Source organism: Hibiscus syriacus, unplaced genomic scaffold (genome assembly GCF_006381635.1).
Source record: "Hibiscus syriacus cultivar Baekdansim isolate YM2019G1 unplaced genomic scaffold, ASM638163v2 tig00113725_pilon, whole genome shotgun sequence".
In the NCBI taxonomy this organism is placed as follows: domain Eukaryota; kingdom Viridiplantae; phylum Streptophyta; class Magnoliopsida; order Malvales; family Malvaceae; genus Hibiscus; species Hibiscus syriacus.
The window spans coordinates 1,893,452-1,913,248 of record NW_024063471.1 but is presented as its reverse complement, the minus strand read 5'-3'; the positions used below and the strand labels follow the sequence as shown (position 1 = coordinate 1,913,248).

The 19,797-nt window shown below is 38.3% G+C and overlaps 1 long non-coding RNA gene across 1 annotated transcript; it reads left to right on the top strand.

Moving 5' to 3' along the window:
- Window positions 1-325: 325 nt before the first annotated feature.
- Window positions 326-5,619, top strand: LOC120187608. The gene is made up of 4 exons (XR_005522319.1): window positions 326-631; window positions 745-831; window positions 911-958; window positions 5,419-5,619. It is a non-coding gene; the product is annotated as an uncharacterized LOC120187608 (long non-coding RNA).
- The last annotated feature ends 14,178 nt before the right edge of the window (window positions 5,620-19,797 follow it).

Sequence of the window (19,797 nt, the reverse complement as noted above, 5' to 3'; positions counted from 1 at the left end):
TTGTCAATTGACATATTTGACAATGGCCAGTACAATGTTTACCAGCAGGCAAATGTAAATCATTTCTCAAAAAATGCAAAAAATGTGAACTAGGATGATGTTATGGTTTTAGATGATTTAGAAGAGAAAACGAGAAATAGGTAATAGGAATAGAGAGAAATTAGAGAGAATTTAGAGAAGAAAGTGATTGTTCATTCATAACATACTGGAAAATATTCACTCAGCCAATTTATTTAGTTACAATGCTAACAAAAGGATTGCCAGTTGGCTGTCCTTTCTAATAAAATATAACAACCCCTAATGCTTTGTCTTCTTCTACAGATACTGGACTAGCTGACTTGGGCTGCCTTCATTCTTCTTGGGCCGGCTCCAACATCATATGATATGAATCAGCCTGCTCCACTTCAGGTAAATCATTAGCCCCTTTCTCACGTGCTTTAATCCTTAATTTCTCTTGCTCAATCCCTAAGATTCACAATTCTTCCCCCAATTCTTCCTCGTTTTCTCTCCATTCTCCTTCCACCATGACAATACCCACCCCTCGAGAGTATCCTTGTCCCCAAGGATCAAAAGAAGGAAACTGTCCGCGGAGAACAGAGTAATCCTCCCAAGTATTGTTCGACTCGTCGAGGTTAGTCCATCTCACTAACAACTGAGTAACTGGTCGATTATTACGATTGACGATTCTTCTTCCCAAGATTTTACTTGGCTCTATGCGAAACTGACCATTTTTATCTATCACAGGAGGATCTGTCAAGGCTGTTGCTGTAGTGCCAATATGCTTCTTCAACAGACTGACATGGAAGATAGGGTGTAATCGAGACGCTTCTGGTAAGTCAAGTTTATATGCCACTTCCCTAATTTTCTCTAAGATTTTGTAAGGCCCGTAAAATTTGGCTGCTAATTTCAGATTCCTCCTCAGTGTAAGGGATGTTTGACGATACGGCTACAGTTTGAGGTAAACCCAATCCCCTATTGCAAAATTTCGTTCAGAACGCTTTTTATCTGCCTGCTGTTTCATTCTGTTCGCAGCATTTTCTAGTTGTTGTTTCACAATCTGCCTGACCTCTTCCCTGCTACTCATTAGTTCCCCAACAGATTGTACTGTTGTTTCAGTCTGCCAAACCATTGTAGGAGGTTTATAGCCATATAGAGCTTGAAAGGGTGTTAGGTTTAGTGTTGTATGATAAGTAGTATTGTACCACCATTCAGCATGTGGCAACCATTTAGCCCATTGCTTTGGTTAAAAAAAACACAGCCCTCTTAAATACTGTTCAAGGCATTGATTCACCCTTTCTGTTTGACCATCAGTCTCAGGATGGTAAGCAGTGCTGAATAGTGTAGTAGTGCCAAGCTGCTTCATTAGTTCTCTCCAAAAGAGGCTAGTGAATGTCTTGTCCCTATCTGAAATCACTAGTTTAGGCTGACCATGTAGCTTGTAGACATTATCTAAGTACAACTTAGCTACCTCAACCATAGTGTAGGGGTGGGACAATGCCATAAAATGACTGTATTTTGTAAACTTATCCACCACCACCAATATACAGTTTTTCTTTAATGAAGTAGGTAAACCATCAATAAAATCCATAGTAACCACCTCCCAAGCCTGGTGAGGAATAGGTAAGGGCTGTAGCAAACCTGGTTTAGGCACATGTTCTACCTTAGTTTGTTGACAAACTTTACAACATCTGACATAAGTGGCTATCATAGTTTTAAGCCCAGGCCAATAAAAATATGATCTTATCCTCTGGTAAGTAGCTTGAATTCCTGAATGGCCCTCATGAGGGGAATCATGTAATGTTTGCAGAATTTGAAGCCTCAGAGACCCAGTAGGACCAATATAAACTATGCCTTTAAATCTTAGTATTCCTTTGGAAAATTTCCAATTATGATCAGCAGTAGCATTCACAATTAATATATTGATCCAATCAGCAGCCAATTTATCATCCTTATAACTGCCTTCAACTTCTGTCACCCAACTAGGAATGATCAAAGTAGTCCCCATAGCCAACAGTTGACTATGATCTTCCCATTGCCTAAACAAAGCATCTGCCACAATATTTGACTTACCATTTCTGTATTGAATAGAGTAATCAAGCCCCAATAATTTAGTCAACCCCTTCTTCTGAATTGTGGTGGTCAATTTATGCTCCAATAAATACTTTAGAGGCTCATGATCAGTTTTAATAATAAATGGCTTACTCTCCAAATAATGCCTCCATTTAGAAACTGCTAATAAAATAGCAAGATACTCCCTTTCATAAATGGAGAGAGCAGCATGTCTAGGACTGAGAGCCTTACTTAGATAAGCAATAGGTATGCCTTCCTGAGATAACACAGCACCAATACCCCCTGAACTAGCATCAGTTTCTAAATAGAAACTCTTAGTGAAATCAGGTAAAGCTAAAACATGAGCAACACACATGGCCTGTTTTAAGTTTTCAAAAGCAGTCAAAGCTGCAGAAGACCAATGAAAATTGTCCTTAGTAAGCATCTGAGTCAAGGGCTTACTTATGGAACCATAGTGTTTAATAAACCTCCTATAGTAACCAGTCAAACCCAAAAATCCACGCAGAGACTTTAAAGATTTAGGAAGAGGCCAATTCTTCATAGCTTCTATCTTAGTAGGATCTTGCCACTCCTGCTGAAATAATGCCCCAAGTACTCCACTTGGGTCTGTCCAAAAAAACACTTGGACATTTTTGCAAATAACTGATTTGCTTTCAAAACCTCCAAACCAATTGCAAATGAGTAATGTTATTCTATAGAATTACTGTAGACTATATCATCAAAACACCAAAACAAACTTTCTAATAAATGATTTAAACAAATCATTCATTAATGCTTGAAATGTAGCAGGGGTATTAGTAAGACCAAATGGCATTACCTTGAATTCATAATGCCCTTGATGAGTTCTGAATGCTGTTTTGTAGATATCCTCCTCTTTAATTGTGATTTGCCAATAGCCTGACCTTAAGTTAATCTTGGAAAAATAAACTGCACCATATAACTCATCTAATAGATCCTCCACCACAGGAATAAGAAACTTGTCTTTCACTGTCAGATTGTTTAATTGTCTGTAATCAACACAAAACCTCCAAGTCCCATCCTTTTTCTTAATTAAGAGGCATGGTGAAGTAAAGGGACTCTTGCTAGGTTGAATAATAGAGGAGTCTAACATTTTAGCAATCTGCTGTTCTACTTCTGTCTTCTGGTTATGAGGAAATCTGTAGGTTTTGAGATTAATAGGACTAGAACCAGGTTTGAGAGGAATAGCATGATCATGAGTCCTTGTAGGAGGTAACCCTGTAAGTTCAGCAAAAATAGAGGTATACCTCTTTAAAAGAGGTTTGAGAGCTGTAGGAATTGACTTAGGAGTTTCATTCATACTCAACAGAATCACATGCCCCAATATAGCAGCATTAGATGCTGTCATTTTCAATAAAGTAGCACCTGAAATTTGCTACAATAGTAGTGAAGGTTGCTGTCCTTGTATAATAATATTTGCACCTTGATGGTCAAAACTCATTGTCATTTAATTGGAATCCATCAAAATTGGACTAAATAATCTCATCCAGTCCACCCCTAAAACCATATCACTTCCTCCTAATTTAAGGAGTCTAAAGTCATGTATGAATGAGTGTCCTTGCATCTGCCACTGCACTTTATTGCATCTAGCTGAACTATAGAGTTGTTGGCCATTAGCTACCGTGATAGCTAAAGGGTAGGGAGTTAGAACTTGAATTCCAGCATCAGCCCATTCAGGTGTCAAAAAACTGTGTGTACTCCCACTGTCAATCAGAATATTCAAAGGTCTGCCCTGAATTGTTCCTTGAATTCTCAATGTATTATGGCTAATACAACCAGTAATTGCATTCATTGATATTTCTAAACTTTCCTCTTCTTGCATTGTCTGCTGGTCTGAGTCAGTAGGAACAAAATCTGTAGGAATAATATTCTCCTCTTCAATCATCATATTCAAATTTCTTGTCTTACACTGATGGCCAGGCTAAAATTTGTCACCACACTTAAAACAAAGGTTATTTTGCCTTCTGTAATCAATGAGATTCTGTTAGGATTAGAAATTGGTGTGGATTAATAGGTAGTGGCATTGAATTTGTCTTGGAATTAGTAATAGGGTTTGGGTAGGGTGGGACTTTAAAGGAAGGTCTCAACTTTCTGTTTTCAAACTCCACAGATAACTCATAGAGCTTAGCTTGTTTGCATGCCACAAACAAATTTTTAGGATCTAAAGCTTTTACTCTATGTTTGATGTCTTCCCTAAGTCCACTTATAAAAAGTGACACAAAGAAGTCCTCACTCAAAGTAGGATTCTGTAATAACATGTGTGGTTGTAGCTCCTCAAACCTTCTTGATAGTCTCAACAGATCCTTCTGAGTAAGCTAAGTGAATTCCCCACAATGTCAGAAAAAGACCTATCACTAAATCTATGGCACAAGTCAGCTTCAAACTCATGCCAAGTTACATGATGCTTCTGCATAATATAGCCATCAAACCATATTTCTGCTTTTCCTTGAAGATACATAGTAGCCACTTCCACCCTCTGATCCATATGAACATTGCATAAAGAAAAATACTTCAAACACTTCTGAAGCCACCCCCTAGGATTTATCTCTTCAAAAAATGGCAACTCAACTTTAGGTCTATGCCACAAAGAACCCCTTGGTCCCCTGTTTTCAGCTTCCAATCCCAGCATAATAGGTCTGCTATTACTGTTTTCACCCATTTGATTTTCATGCCTAGAACCGTTCTTAAGGGCTAAACAAGCATCAGGCTTATCTTTTAATATCCCTGGTTCATCAGTTTTATAGGTGAATCTTGATTTATCCTTCACTACAATCACCAAAACAGGATTTTTCTCCCCATCTTTAGAGTTATTAGGAGTTTACCTGATCACCTGCAGACTGCTCTTTCTCACCATTTCTGCCTGTTAAAATCTTCAACAGCTCCTCCACATAACCTTGATTAGTGGACATTCTTGTCTCTATTGCAGCAATCCTGTTTTCCTGAGTCTCCCACCATTTCGGTGGATTAGTCTCATCGCGGCCTTATTTCACCAAGGCTGTTAGTTCCTCCATCTGCTTCTGTAACCCAGATAAATCAGCTTCCATACTCTGATTTTTCTTTGTCATGCTCCTGATTTACTTGCCAGAACCGAGGCTTTCGATACCAATTGTTATGGTTTTAGATGATTTAGAAGAGAAAGTGAGAAATAGGTAATAGGAATAGAGAGAAATTAGAGAGAATTCAGAGAAGAAAATGATTGTTCATTCATAACATACTGGAAAATATTCACTCAGCCAATTTATTTAGTTATAATGCTAACAGAAGGATTGCCAGCTGGCTGTCCTTTCTAACAAAATATAACAACCCCTAATGCTTTGTCTTCTTCTGTAGATACTGGACTAGCTGACTTGGGCTGCCTTCATTCTTCTTGGGCCGGCTCCAACATCATATGATATGAATCAGCCTGCTCCACTTCAGGTAAATCATTAGCCCCTTTCTCACGTGCTTTAATCCTTAATTTCTCTTGCTCAATCCCTAAGATTTGCAATTCTTCCCCCAATTCTTCCTCGTTTTCTCTCCCTTCTCCTTCCACCATGATAGATGACCAAGACGATCATGCCAAAAAATATGAGCAAAATTTGTGCTATTAACCATGGTTGTAGAAAATCGAGATGTGTTGAAGATTAAAGCAAAAATAGGCATTGATAAAGCTCACCCTTCCCAATCACTTGCCAAGGGTCTTGAATTAAACAATGATCTGAAAATAAAACAAGAATATCAGAATATTTCAATATACAACTTACAACAATGAGATTAAAGCTAAAATTTGGAATGTATAAAACATCCCTAAGAACCAGTCGAGAGAAAATTCTAATATTTCCAGAAAAGTGGACTGAAATAATGGTGCTGTTATGAAGCATAATATTATCGCCATCAATAGGATTGAAAACTGTCGTTTTGATGTCAAAATAAATTCCTTCTTCTCGGATAATAATTAAAGGAAAATTCGTAGCGAGAGAAGTAGGGTCGAATCCACAGGGACTTGGAAAATTCTTAATTTAATGTTAGATTGGTCTATGGCAAGCGTGAAAGATAGTAGAATGGGGGGTTTTGGGTAGAATGAGATTTAAATAGTAATAAAGACGATTAAATAAAGCAATTGAAGTAAAAATAGGAGAAATAAGGTTGTGAATAAATACTGTGAAAATAGCCTCAAGCTTCGCTTTGACTCAATTTCCGTAGATCATCGAATAAGATTTTCTCTTCGGGATTCACGTCGGTTACTTTGTCTACAAGGGCTATCCTTGTGACTCTATCTTGTATACCGAATACCCAAGGCAATCTTTGATTCCGGCTTCAGTAATTGATTCTAACAACATCAATTGTTGTAGATCAATTACCGTTTAAGTTCGTGGCGTCCGACTCGGATTGTTACTTCTATAACCGTCAATTCCGATCTCAAATCCCTCTTGGCGAAGCTATCTCGCCAAGTGTGTTCCCAAGAAGTTGAATTGCTTTCTATAAGTCGAATCTTCCTCCCACACGTTTAATCGCAACAACCACTTGACCAAAGTCAATATTTGATTTTGAAAACTGTTTTGATTTTGAAAAATAAGCGCAGAGATTGAGAGAGATATTCTGAAGATATTAAGGGACCATTTCAATTCTCCCGTTGGAATTGAATCATCGCGACAGCTCTCGGCTTATGAAAAGTTTAGCTAAGCATGACAAAAGTCATACTTAGCATAAAAACAAAACTTGAAAATAAGAAAAATGAAAAGAACTTGAAAAGTAAAAAGAAAAGCTTTTATAAAAACTAGAGAGAAAAGAAGAATGTATTCCGAATGATGAGTTTAGGCTTACCCCAAGTGGGTATTTATAGCCTCTCAAAGCCTAAAGGATAAACAAAGAAAATAATAAAATACAAAAGATAATTGTTTTTAAATTTAAATTCAAACTTAAACTAGTCTCCTAATGCAACTCTGCTCGTCAATCTTCCAGAAGGCGTGCAGACGAAGTCTTCTAGAAACCGTCGCTGACTGGACCTTCTAGAAACTGCCACGTCAGACCGCGTCGTGCCCAGAGTCATGCCCATGTCTCTAGCCGTGACCAAATAATAAAAAAAATGCAGAATTCGCCCGTTTTATCACCAATTCTGGAAAGTAAGGACTTGCACGAAAATAGACATAACACAACCAAATCAGCAGCAATAACTTCACAAAATTGAAGAAATAACGAACAGATATTAACGATTCTGAACACTCATCAAATTCCCCCTCACTTATCTTATGCTTGTCCTCAAGTATGATTAACCAAATCAGTCAAAAACTTCATTAAACGTTCTTTGTCAAGTTTCATATTCAAGGATGCAAGGTAGAGACCACAATAACTATTAAAGTCAAGAAATCAATCAACTGAACATCACCAATTGAAACAAGTCAAGTGCAATTGTAATATCCATTCATTCATAAATCTCAATGCTCATAACTCAATACCTTACCGGGATTCACTCAAATCACTCAATGTATTTGGGGTAAAGAAACGCTCAATGTCAGAATCGACACGACATTACCATAAGCCTACAAGTAAATCAAATCTCCACTACTAATAAGAACAAGATGCATAAATCAAAGGGTCTTTTATTGGTTGTAACGTGGCTTAGGTAAAGGTGGGGAAAAGGCTAAATATATGGCTAAAATTCAAGGCAAGGAACTAACAAATAATAATCTCAACTCCATCAAAACATTAAGCACAACAAGATAAAAAGACGACATATCAAACAACAATTTTCTCGTCGAAATGCATTTTTTCTTTTTCACACTTTTGTTGTTTTGTTTTCCATTTTTTATTTCATGTATTTTTTTTTCTTTTTCTTTCGAACAGTTTTTTTTGAACTGCTATTTTTTTCAACATTTTTTGTGATGGAGAATACAATGGTAAAATTATTCACTTGCCCTAAAAAAGGTAGAAAATAGGGATAAAATAAAAAGGCTTGGGTTTATGAATATGGTGGAAACATAGAAATGGAAATAGACTCAAAAGTGGTTAACTAAGGGAAAATATGCATGGGTAGGCTATTTAGTGGGGAAACGGAATGGTTAATCCTAAGGTGCCTAAATCATTTTTAAGCATCATGTTCATGTGTAATCTCGACAGTATTTAACATACATGTTCTAGAATGCCAATGTCAAATTCGACACACTCAATCAAACAAAATGAGAGCGAAAATGATATGCTCGTAAAGGCTCAAATCTCACCAAATTGTTTTCATGCATTGAGCTAATCATATTTCAACCAACAAAATCATGGAATATCACAAAAATACCAACTTATCACAATCCATGCTATCCATTATCAAGAATATCATAACCTAAATAATCATGTGTTCCCAAACAAGCATAGCATTCCAAAAATTTTCACCAAGACAAAGACAATCAATGAAATTTCCGACCAATTCAACCAACACATACTAGATTCAAAGCATAAAGACAAACGAAAGGAAATTCAATCCTACACTCTACTCCCCCTCACTTAAAGCGTTTTGCCTCAAAACGAAAAATTAAAATACAAGAGAAGGAATAGAGTACTCCCCTGATCTAGTGTCGACCGCGACCACGGCCTCGGCGGTGATGAGAGGTGCTAGGACGGAGGTATGAGAGAATTTCTGTGATGTTTGTCTCGATAGAGTGGAGGCGGTCGTGGACTTCAACCATTTGTGACTACATATCTTGGCGTGGTACTGCAGGAGGCGGTGCTGGTGCGTGTCGACGAGTGAAGACGTGCTCGCTGCGAGGAGTGAAGACACCTGGTGGAATGAAGTAAGGTGCAGTTGGGGTTCCGGCAAGTAGGCCCATGAAATCCAAGCAACGCTCATCTAAAGCATCTCGAGAGCATTATCTGATGTCGCCGAGTGCATCAAGTATGACGGGAATGCTGTCCGTCGTGAGCGAGATGACGTTGCCTCAGTTGGCATGGAGTGAAACGACGAAGATGGAGATCGTAGAGGGGATGGGCGACGAGATGTGCTTGGACCGGGACGGAAGGAGGCGGTCGGCACAAATGTCGAATGGTATGGCGATATCAGAGCCGGGCCATAACTTTGTGTTGATCGAACCGGGGGTTGCGGCAGTTGGGAATCGGAGTCGCTTGGTACCTCGACGAACGCCGGGGCGTTTGAGCGGCGTCGTGCTCCAAGTATGGTGGGAGGCGGAGCGTCGGTGGCATCGAGTCGATTTCGCGTGCGTACCATAGCGGGATAAGGAGAAGCGTGGTGTGTCGTAGCCACCGGCGATGATAAGGAGGAGTCGTGCGTTTGGGGGGTTATCGAGTAAGAGATGATAAGGAGATGAAGTTTATGTGACTTGGGATGAAGTCGATACTGCCGTGCATGGGAGATGAGTTTGAGTCAAAATGGGTTTAATTTGTTTAATGATAAAGTGTTTGAAATTTGAAAAAAAAAATGGATAGATGGTGATAGATTGGGGTCCACACAATATCAAATTGGGGGAGAGGATAAGGTGGGCGGCAGAATCATCAAAAGGGGGGGAAAGAAATATTTTGGTTTCGCTAACGTGCGCTGAGCCCCCCCTTGGGTTCTGCTAACATGCGCCGTTAATTAAACGGCGCGCACAGGCTTCTCTTTTTTTGTTCCCTCTCTGCTCGATCGTGCATTGTAAGTTCCGGGTTTAGAACTTTTCGAATGGAAATTTTGCAACTCTTCGTCGTTTAAGTTCGAATAAAAATATTCAGTTTCTGCAAAATAAAAATAAAAAAAATAAATTAAACACGCCTGGTCGAACAAAAATAAAAAATAAAAATAAAAATTTAACGGAAAATAATGGGTTGCCTCCCATGAAGCGCTTTATTTAACGTTGTTAGCTCGACGACCTGATTCAGACTACAGGTTCTTCCAAGCTGAGATCTTCAATTAAACAAACTTCGCTATTCGCATAATATGGCTTAACCCTGTGTCCATTGACTTTAAACCGAGTGCCCGAATTATCTTCAATTTCGACTGCACCATGAGGAAATATTCCAGTTACTGTATAAGGTCCGTTCCATTTTGACCGAAGTTTACCTGCAAAAAGTTTTAATTTTGAGTTAAAAAGAAGAACTTTTTGTACGATAGAAAAAGATTTAGAAACAATTTTTTGATCATGAAATTCTTTTGTTTTGTCCTTATATATTTTTGCGTTGTCGTAAGCATCTATCCGAATTTCCTCAAGCTCTTGTATATGTAACTTCCGTGTTTCGCCAACCGCTTCTAGCTCCATATTGCACTGTTTTACGGCCCAATATGCCTTGTGTTCTAACTCGACAGGTAAATGGCACGGCTTACCAAACACAAGGCGGTATGGTGACATGCCAATAGGTCATTTGTATGCAGTCTGATAAGCCCATAGAGCGTCAATCAATTTCAAGCTCCAATCCTTGCGATTTGGCTTAACTATTTTCTCAAGAATCATCTTGATTTCTCGGTTTGAAACTTCCTCTTGTCCGTTCGTTTGCGGATGATAACCCGTGGCAATTCTATGATTCACTCCATGCTTCCTCATAAGTACATCAATTACTCGATTGATGAAGTGTGTGCCACGATCGCTTATTATCGCTCTCGGTGTACCAAACCTGGAAAAAATACAATTCTTTAGAAATTGAACAGTAGTTTTAGCATCGTTGTTTTGAGTGGCCTTAGCCTCCACCCAATTCGAAACATAATCAACCGCAAAAATTATATAACAATTGCCAAAAGAAGAAACAAATGGACCCATATAGTCAAGTCCCCAAACATCAAATATTTCGCATATATGTATAGGATGAAGGGGCATTTCGTTTCTTCGACTCAAATTACCTGCACGTTGACAATTATCACAAGTTTTGCAGAACAAGTAGGCATCACGAAAAATATGAGGCCAAAAGAATCCGCATTCCAAGACTTTATGAGCAGTTCGTTTCGGTCCAAAGTGTCCACCACACGAATAAGAATGACAAAAATTTAAGATTGAGCTTACCTCGCTTTCAGGAACACATCGACGAATTACCTGGTCCGAACAATGCTTCCAAAGATATGGATCATCCCAAATGAAGGAACGAGATTCTCTCTTAACGCGGTTTACTTCGGCTCTCGTTAAATCAGATGGTAACTTCCCTGTAGCTAAGTAATTAACTATATCTGCGAACCAAGGTATTGATGTTTGCGCCATCATCAAGATTTCCTCCGGGAATTCTTCACGAATGGGAGAATCAACCGCAGTGATTGGAAGCCGGCTTAAGTGATCGGCTACTAAGTTCTCACATCCTTTCTTGTCCTTGATTTCTAAATCAAACTCTTGGAGGAGCAAGATCCAACGGATTAGTCGTGGTTTCGCCTCCTTTTTGCTAAGCAAGTACTTCAAGGCTGCATGATCAGAGAAAACAATAACTTTAATGCCAAGAAGATATGATCGAAATTTGTCTAATGCAAAAATAATGGCAAGTAATTCTTTTTCGGTTGTTGAATAATTCCGTTGTGCGGAATCCAAGGTGCGGGATGCATAAGCGATAACGTGAGGTTCTTTCCCAATATTTTGTCCGAGCACAGCCACAACGCTTCCATCCGAAGCATCACACATAACTTCGAAGGGAAAGTCCCAATTTGGCGGTTGGACTATGGGTGCCGACACTAACTTTTCCTTCAATACGTCGAACGATTGTTGGCATTTTTGGTCGAAATTGAAGATTTTATCCTTCTGTAATAGCTCGCACAATGGTTGCATTACTTTGGAGAAGTCCTTAATGAATCTACGGTAAAAACCTGCATGACCAAGGAAAGAACGAATTTCCCTCACTGAAGTGGGGTAAGGAAGTGAACGTATGATATCCGTTTTTGCCTTATCTACCGCAATTCCTTTGGACGAAACAATAAGTCCTAGAATCAAACCTTTATCAACCATAAAGTGACACTTTTCATAATTCAAAACAAGGTTAAATTCTAGGCACCGACGCAACATATTTTTCAAATTTAATAGACATTCATTGAATGAATTACCGTAAACAGTGAAGTCGTTCATGAAGACCTCAATACCTTTCTCAACAAAATCAGAAAAAATACTAATCATACACCTTTGGAATGTGGTAAGTGCATTGCAAAGTCTGAAAGGCATACGTCGGTAGGCGAAGGTACCGAAGGGGCATGTGAATGTCGTTTTTTCTTGATCTTCAGGTGCTACTGGAATTTGAAAAAAACTGAAAATCCATCAAGACAACAATAATGAGATTTACCGGCTAATCGTTCTATCATTTGATCTATAAATGAAGAGGAAAATGGTCTTTCCGAGTTAACGAATTCAACTTCCTGTAATCGATGCAGACTCTCCATCCATTCTGAACTCGTGTTGGTACAAGTTCTCCTTCAAAATTTTCAACCACAATAACTCCAGTTTTTTTAGGAACTACATGTACCGGACTTACTCACTTGCTATCCGAAATTGGATATATAATATCTGCATCTAGGAGTTTTTGTATCTCCTTTTTTACCACTTCCATCATTGGTGGATTCAGCCGGCGTTGACCCTCACGTGTTGGTTTTGCACCTTCTTCGGTTTTAATTTTATGCATACAAGTAGATGGACTCAAACCCTTTATGTCAGCAATGGTCCATCCTATAGCCCCCTTGTTTTGGATCAAAACCGTGATCAAGTCTTTTTCCTCCTCCTCGGATAACCCTTTTGATAAGATTTCTGGCAGAGTGTTGTTTGGTCCGAGGAAGGCGTATTTCAAGTGGTCAGGCAATTGTTTAAGTTCAACTTCGGGTGCCTGCAGAACAGATGGTAAGATTTTAGAAGAAATCAAATTTAATTCTGTATGATCATAATTCACGTTCTCATCATGACCTTCCAGCTCCCTGCATATATCAAAAGAGAAATTAGTCTTTAAAAATTCGTCAGCCAAAGGATCAATTGAGTCGACAGAATTTAAACTTTCCACTTTATCAAGATATCTCATTGCCTTATATACGTCAAATTTAACGATCTCACCGTCAAACTCCATAGTTAAAATTCCGCTTCTCACGTCAATTTTTGTGTGTGCAGTGCTCAGGAAAGGGTGCCCCAAAAGAATATCGGACGATGTGCTTGTGCGTTCATTCTCCATGTCGATTATATAAAAATCGGCAGGAAATATCAAGTCGTTTACTTCCACCAATACATTCTCCAAGAGTCCTTCAGGATAGACTACCGACCTGTCGGTAAGCTGTATCGAAATCTTTGTATCCTTCAAAGGATCATTAGTGACCATTTTATAGACAGATAGAGGCATTACATTAATTGATGCACCAAGGTCACACATAGCTCGTTTAATCTCAACCTTACCAATTTTACAAGGGATTGCGAACATACCTTGGTCCTTCAGTTTAGGTGGTAACTTTCGTTGGAAAACGGCTGAGACGTTCGCTCCTAAGCTTACTTTCTCGACTCCGGTAAGCTTCCTCTTTGTTGTAAAGAGATCCTTCAAAAACTGGGCACACCTTGGAACTTTTCGGATAACCTCAAGGAGAGGTATATTAACTTCCACCTTCCGAAGTACGTCTAATATTTCATTTTCTTCGGTTTTTTTATCCTTTTTAACTAACCTTGATGGAAAAGGTGATGGCATGTCATAGGGAGATGGCGTCGGATCGTCCACTTGTTCTTCTTCATTCTCATTCTGGGATCCTGCGTCATTGGTCTTTTTTTCTTTTTGGACTGCTTGGTTCGATGGGATAGGTGGCGCTACTACTGTACCACTCCGAAGGGTGATGGCGCTAACGTTTTCCCTCGGATTCACTTTAGTTTGAGACGGGAGTTTACCATGTGACTCTAATCTCCCAATGGTTTGAGTCAGTTGGCTCAATTGCTTGTCCATCTCTTGAAAGTGGGCTTCCGTTCGGGTCTGGAATTTCTCCTGGGATAGTGCTAACCTTTCGACAATCGATTCTAGTGATGTCTTCGACGGCTGTTGTTGTGGTGAAGGTCTCGCTTGATAGCCTTGATTCGGTCTCGGGTTCTACGCATAACTGAAGTTCGGATGATCCCTCCATCCTGGGTTGTATGTATTACCGTAAGGATTATAAGCTTTTTGGGGAGGTCCCGGGAAGGTTCCAACTACGTTGACTTGAGCTGTTGCATCGTCTTGAATCAGTGGACAACCGTCTGTTGGATGATCAGGTAGTGCACATATTCCACATAATCGGTTTTGTCCTGTCTTTCCTGAAACAAGAGAGTTTACGACTTCAGTTAAATTGTCAATTTTATTTTCCAAGGAAGATGAACTTATCTCATGAACCCTTCGAGAAGGTTCATTATTTGCGCGGAACTGTTGGGAATTTGCAGCCATCGTCGATATTAAGTCTCTTGCTTCAGTAGGAGTCATATTCACCAAGGCTCCACCGCTGGCTGCATCGATCATCTTCATTTCCAGGGGAGATAGTCCTTCGTAAAAGTATTGAAGGAGTGTTTGTTCGGATAACCCATGTTGGGGGCAACTAGAACATAATTTCTTAAACCGCTCACAGTAGTCGTAGAGCGACTCTCCATCAAGTTGCTTGATTCCAAGTATTCTCCTTCGTAATTCACTTACTTTTACCGCAGGGAAAAACCTGTCAAGAAAACAACGAGTCATTTGAGCCCATGTAGTAATAGAATTAGGAAGAATATAAAATAACCACTCCTTAGCTGAATCGGCTAAAGAAAAAGGAAAAGCTCTAAGTTTGATTTGATCCTCGGTTACTCCCTGTGGTGTCATGCTAGAGCAGACCATGTGAAATTCTTTGAGATGTTTGTGTGGATCCTCGTTTGGCAATCTGCGGAATGTAGGGAGGAGATGAATAAGACCGGTTTTCAACTGGTATGGAGTTTCGCCTTAGGTAAAATTAATGCACATAGGTCCTTGTTCAGTGGGTGCCGCAGCTAACTCCCGAATAGTAGGTTCGGCCATCAGGATTGTATTACCTGAATTTGATTCTTCTTCTAGATCTGATTGTTGTCTCCTTCTTTCCCGAAGTGTCTGTGTGTGGAGTCTCCTAGCTTCAGCTTCGATCTCTGGGTTGTACTCCACTAATGTCCCCGGATTAGTCCTAGTCATAAATCAAAAACAAACAAAAATTCGTAGCATAGAGAAGTAGGGTCGAATCCACAGGGACTTGGAAAATTCTTAATTTAATGTTTGATTGGTCTGTGGCAGGCGTGAAAGATAGTAGAATGGGGGGTTTTGGGTAGAATGAGATTTAAATAGTAATAAAGATGAATAAATAAAGCAATTGAAGTAAAAATAGGAGAAATAAGGTTGTGAATAAATACTGTGAAAATAGCCTCAAGCTTCGCTTTGACTCAATTTCCGTAGATCATTGAATAAGATTTTCTCTTCGGGATTCACGTCGGTTACTTTGTCTACAAGGGCTATCCTTGTGACTCTATCTTGTATACCGAATACCCAAGGCAATCTTTGATTCCGGCTTCGGTAATTGATTCTAACAACATCAATTGTTGTAGATCAATTACCGTTTAAGTTCGTGGCGTCCGACTCGGATTATTGCTTCTATAACCGTCAATTCCTATCTCAAATCCCTCTTGGCGAAGCTATCTCGCCAAGTGTGTTCCCATGAAGTTGAATTTCTTTCTATAAGTCGAATCTTCCTCCCACACGTTTAATCGCAACAACCTCTTAACCAAAGTCAATCTTTGATTTTGAAAACTGTTTTGATTTTGAAAAATAAGCGCAGAGATTGAGAGAGATATTCCAAAGATATTAAGGGACCGTTTCAATTCTCCCGTTGGAATTGAATCATCGTGACAGCTCTCGGCTTATGAAAAGTTTAGCTAAGCATTAAAAAAGTCATACTTAGCATAAAAACAAAACTTGAAAATAAGAAAAATGAAAAGAACTTGAAAAGTAAAAAGAGCTTTTATAAAAACTAGAGAGAAAAGAAGAATGTATTTCGAATGATGAGTTTAGGCTTACCTTAAGTGGTTATTTATAGCCTCTCAAAGCCTAAAGGATAAACAAAGAAAATAATAAAATAATATAAAAGATAATTGTTTTTAAATTTAAATTCAAACTTAAACTAGTCTCCTAATGCAACTCTGCTCGTCAATATTCCAGAAGGCGTGAAAACGAAGTCTTCTAGAAACCGCCGCTGACTGGACCTTCTAGAAACTGCCATGTCAGACCGCGTCGTGCCCAGAGTCATGCCCATGTCTCCAGCCGTGACCAAATAATAAAAAAAATGCAGAATTCGCCCGTTTTATCACCAATTCTGGAAAGTAAGGACATGTACGAAAATAGACATAACACAACCAAATCAGCAGTAATAACTTCACAAAATCGAAGAAATAACGAACATATATTAACGATTCTGAACACTCATCAAGGATGCAATGAATCAAAAAGATCTTTTGAATGACAAAAAATGCCTAGAATCTCGCGAGTCAATGATCCAACAATTCTTATCACTGGTAAAACCAAAACTATTAACATAAAAAAGAGACTTACCCTGCATTGCAAGATTAACAGATGTAGAGGAATTATCATAGGAAGAAGCAGCCTGTAATTGGCTTGTAAGATAGCTACAAACTAATGTCATTGGTTAGCACTTAAAGAATCATTAGGAGAAGTGACATTCTACTCTTGAGAAGAAATATCAACATTTGCATTGTCAAGAGCCACATTGTTCGAAATATTCTTATTATGAGCAATGAAACCAGGAGGATAACCATGGAATTTATAGCATTTATCTTTAACATGACCTAATAATCCATAATGGCTATATTGAGGGTGATTTTTGTGTTGATTACCCACAATTTTAACAACACAGACAGTTTCAACTATGGGATTCACCATCCTAATCTCCTTCTGACTCTCTTCTTGAAAAACTATCGAAAAGACCTTGGTAAAAGAAGGCAAATGATATATTAACAAGATTTTTACTCAAACATGACAAAAATATTCATTAAGACCCATAAGGAATTGCATAACCTGCTGCATAACCTGCTTTTTCTGTTGTTCTTCAACCATTTTGTGAACACCATCACAATTGCATCAAGAACAAGTGCAAGAAAACTTAACTGAAATCAATTCATCTCAAATAATATTTAGTTGAGTATAGTAAGTACTTAAAAACATTTATCCTTAAACTAGCTCACCAAGCTTCTTTCCCAATTAAAAATATCCTTGGACCACTATTCTGTTGGAAACAATCTTCAAGATCCTTCCAAATGTCAACAACTGATGAATGATATAAAAGACTAATTGTGATATCCTTTGAGACTGAATTTAGAAGCTAAGAATTGACAAGATTGTTCGCTCTTGTCCTAGTAGAAAAATTAGGATGTGTTAAAGAAGGAGAATGAATCGACCCATTGATGAAGCCTAATTTTTTTTATGACAGATAAAGCCATAAGCGTAGGATGCCTCCAACTATTATAATTGTCGTTAGCAAGAGCCTGAGTAACCGACAACATACAAAGATTATCATATTGAAGAAGATAATATGAATTTTTGCCATTATCAAAGAAATCATTTAACATCACCCATATTGCAGAATAATACATGAAAAAAAACAATGGAGAAAAAAACTTAGGAAGCGAATAAGAAAATAAAATCTTATGATTGTAATATCCCAATTTTCGGGTTAGTAGTTCAGGTAAACTTGTGTCGGTTTCAGTAGGCCAAGGAACCATTTAAACATGTTAGGTTAAGTTTGGCTTGCTCAAGTTTGGGCTTGAGACTGTTAAGGCATAAAGGGACTAAAGGAGTAATTAACCCCTAAAATATTTTAAGGTTGATTCTCATTGATTTGGAATATGTCATCTACTTTGGAATCACCCATTCCACCTTTGTCTTCTGCCTCTCTTCAAAATTCATTCTCTTTTCTTTTCCATCTTAAACAAAGGTGATAGCTTTGTCGGAAAGGATTTCTTTCTAAATACAAGGAGGTAAGAAAAATAATCTCCACATATAGAACTTTCATTCAAACCCACTCTCTTAAGGTTTGGTCATGGAGGCCAAGGTAGGGAATTTTATAAGGGTTTTAAATTCTAGAGCTCTTGGGTGTCCCAAATCCATCCCAAAGAGTTTAGAATCACGTTTTTACTTTCTTTAAGCCTTCAAGTAAGTTAGTAATCCATTTAAATTCTTTTGGTAAGCGAGAGAAGTGAAAGAGGGCTCAAAGATGAAAGGCAAAAGGAAGTAAGTGTTTGAGTAAGCCTTGAGTTGTTTCATCAACCTCTAGGTGCAAGGTAACACATTTTTAACCTTTCTCTACTACTTATAGATCAACATGTGTAGTTTTGATGCATGTTTGAGTGTAAGAGCCATTTTTGTGTACTTGAGGGGTGTAAAGCATGAAAACAAGAACTTTTCTTATTCATACATAATGTAATGACCTTTTATGTTCCTTAAGTACTAAATAATATTTAAACACCATTTTGGGGGCCTTGGGGGCACTTTAGAAATGAATTGGAGGGTATTTCATGAGTGAAACATAGTGTTCTAGATTCTTACAATACTCGAGGCCTAGTATCGATACTTGGGGTCTTGATCAAAAATCAAAAATAATTATGGTATCGGTACTCATGGGAGTATTGATACCAAATGTAAAGTATCGATAATCCTCATAGGGGTATTAGTACCAAAGTATTTTTCAAAACATCAAAAGTAATTTTGGTATCTGTACTCAAGGGAGTATCGATACCCAAGAAGGGGAGTACCAATACCCTTAAGAAGGCATCGATACTGAGATATTTTCCAAAACATCGAATATAATTTTCCTACCGAGACTCGATGAAGTATCGATACCATAGGAGGGGAGTACTAATACCCAAAGAGAAGTGTCAGTACCATCTTGATTGTTTAGGCCATAAGCCTAACTAAGGTTAGAGAGATGAAATCAAGGGGTTTGGTGAAGGAAACCTTCTAATAAGCTTACAAGTGGAACACCCTAATGAATTGTGTGATAACATAAGATCTTAATGGGTAAGATTCCATAACACTAATTCCTTGCTTGATGTTTGAGAAATATTGAGAAAATGAAAGTTACTTGTATACGATGTTGGTATAGTTAATGTTTGTCTGGATATGTCCAAACTAGTACTTATGTACTTTAAATTTCTAATTGGATGTTGCACCGATGCTAAGTAACCAGGGTTAATCATGAGTACTCTAAAGAATTAGACTAGCCGAGTGATTTTTTGATGCTTTGTGACCTAGACTCATCTCAAATTATAAGGAGACGCTGATACTGTGTGACCCAGATCTCGTCTAAGGTTCTTTAATAAACAAATAGGGGTGTGAGTTTTGTGATGCTAAGTGACCCAGAGCTACACCATCGTGCTTACTCTTTTTTTTGTGATAATGTATGCAAATGTTCATAACCATACTTGTAGCATGCTTATATGTTGGATGCATGTAGTAAAGTAGGGTTATTTGTGGGGCACTAAGCTTATGAGCCCAACGTATAGAATGTGTTTTCGTCTACAGGTTCTTAGGTTTTAGTCGAGGAGCTCATTATTGGATTCAGGATTTTCAAACTTAATCCTTTATCAGAGTACATATCGTATATTGTAGAGGGTGGGTATGTACTGTCATTGACCCTAGATATCTATTGAGTCATAAACTCTATTTTATACTCATATATTTTGAGGTTATGATGTTGGGAGCTCCCCCATATTTTAACTACTTACATTTTGTAAATGTACTTATCTTTTGGTATTTATATTATGTTGGATGTCATATTGGTTAAACAATTTCAAAAAAAATGGT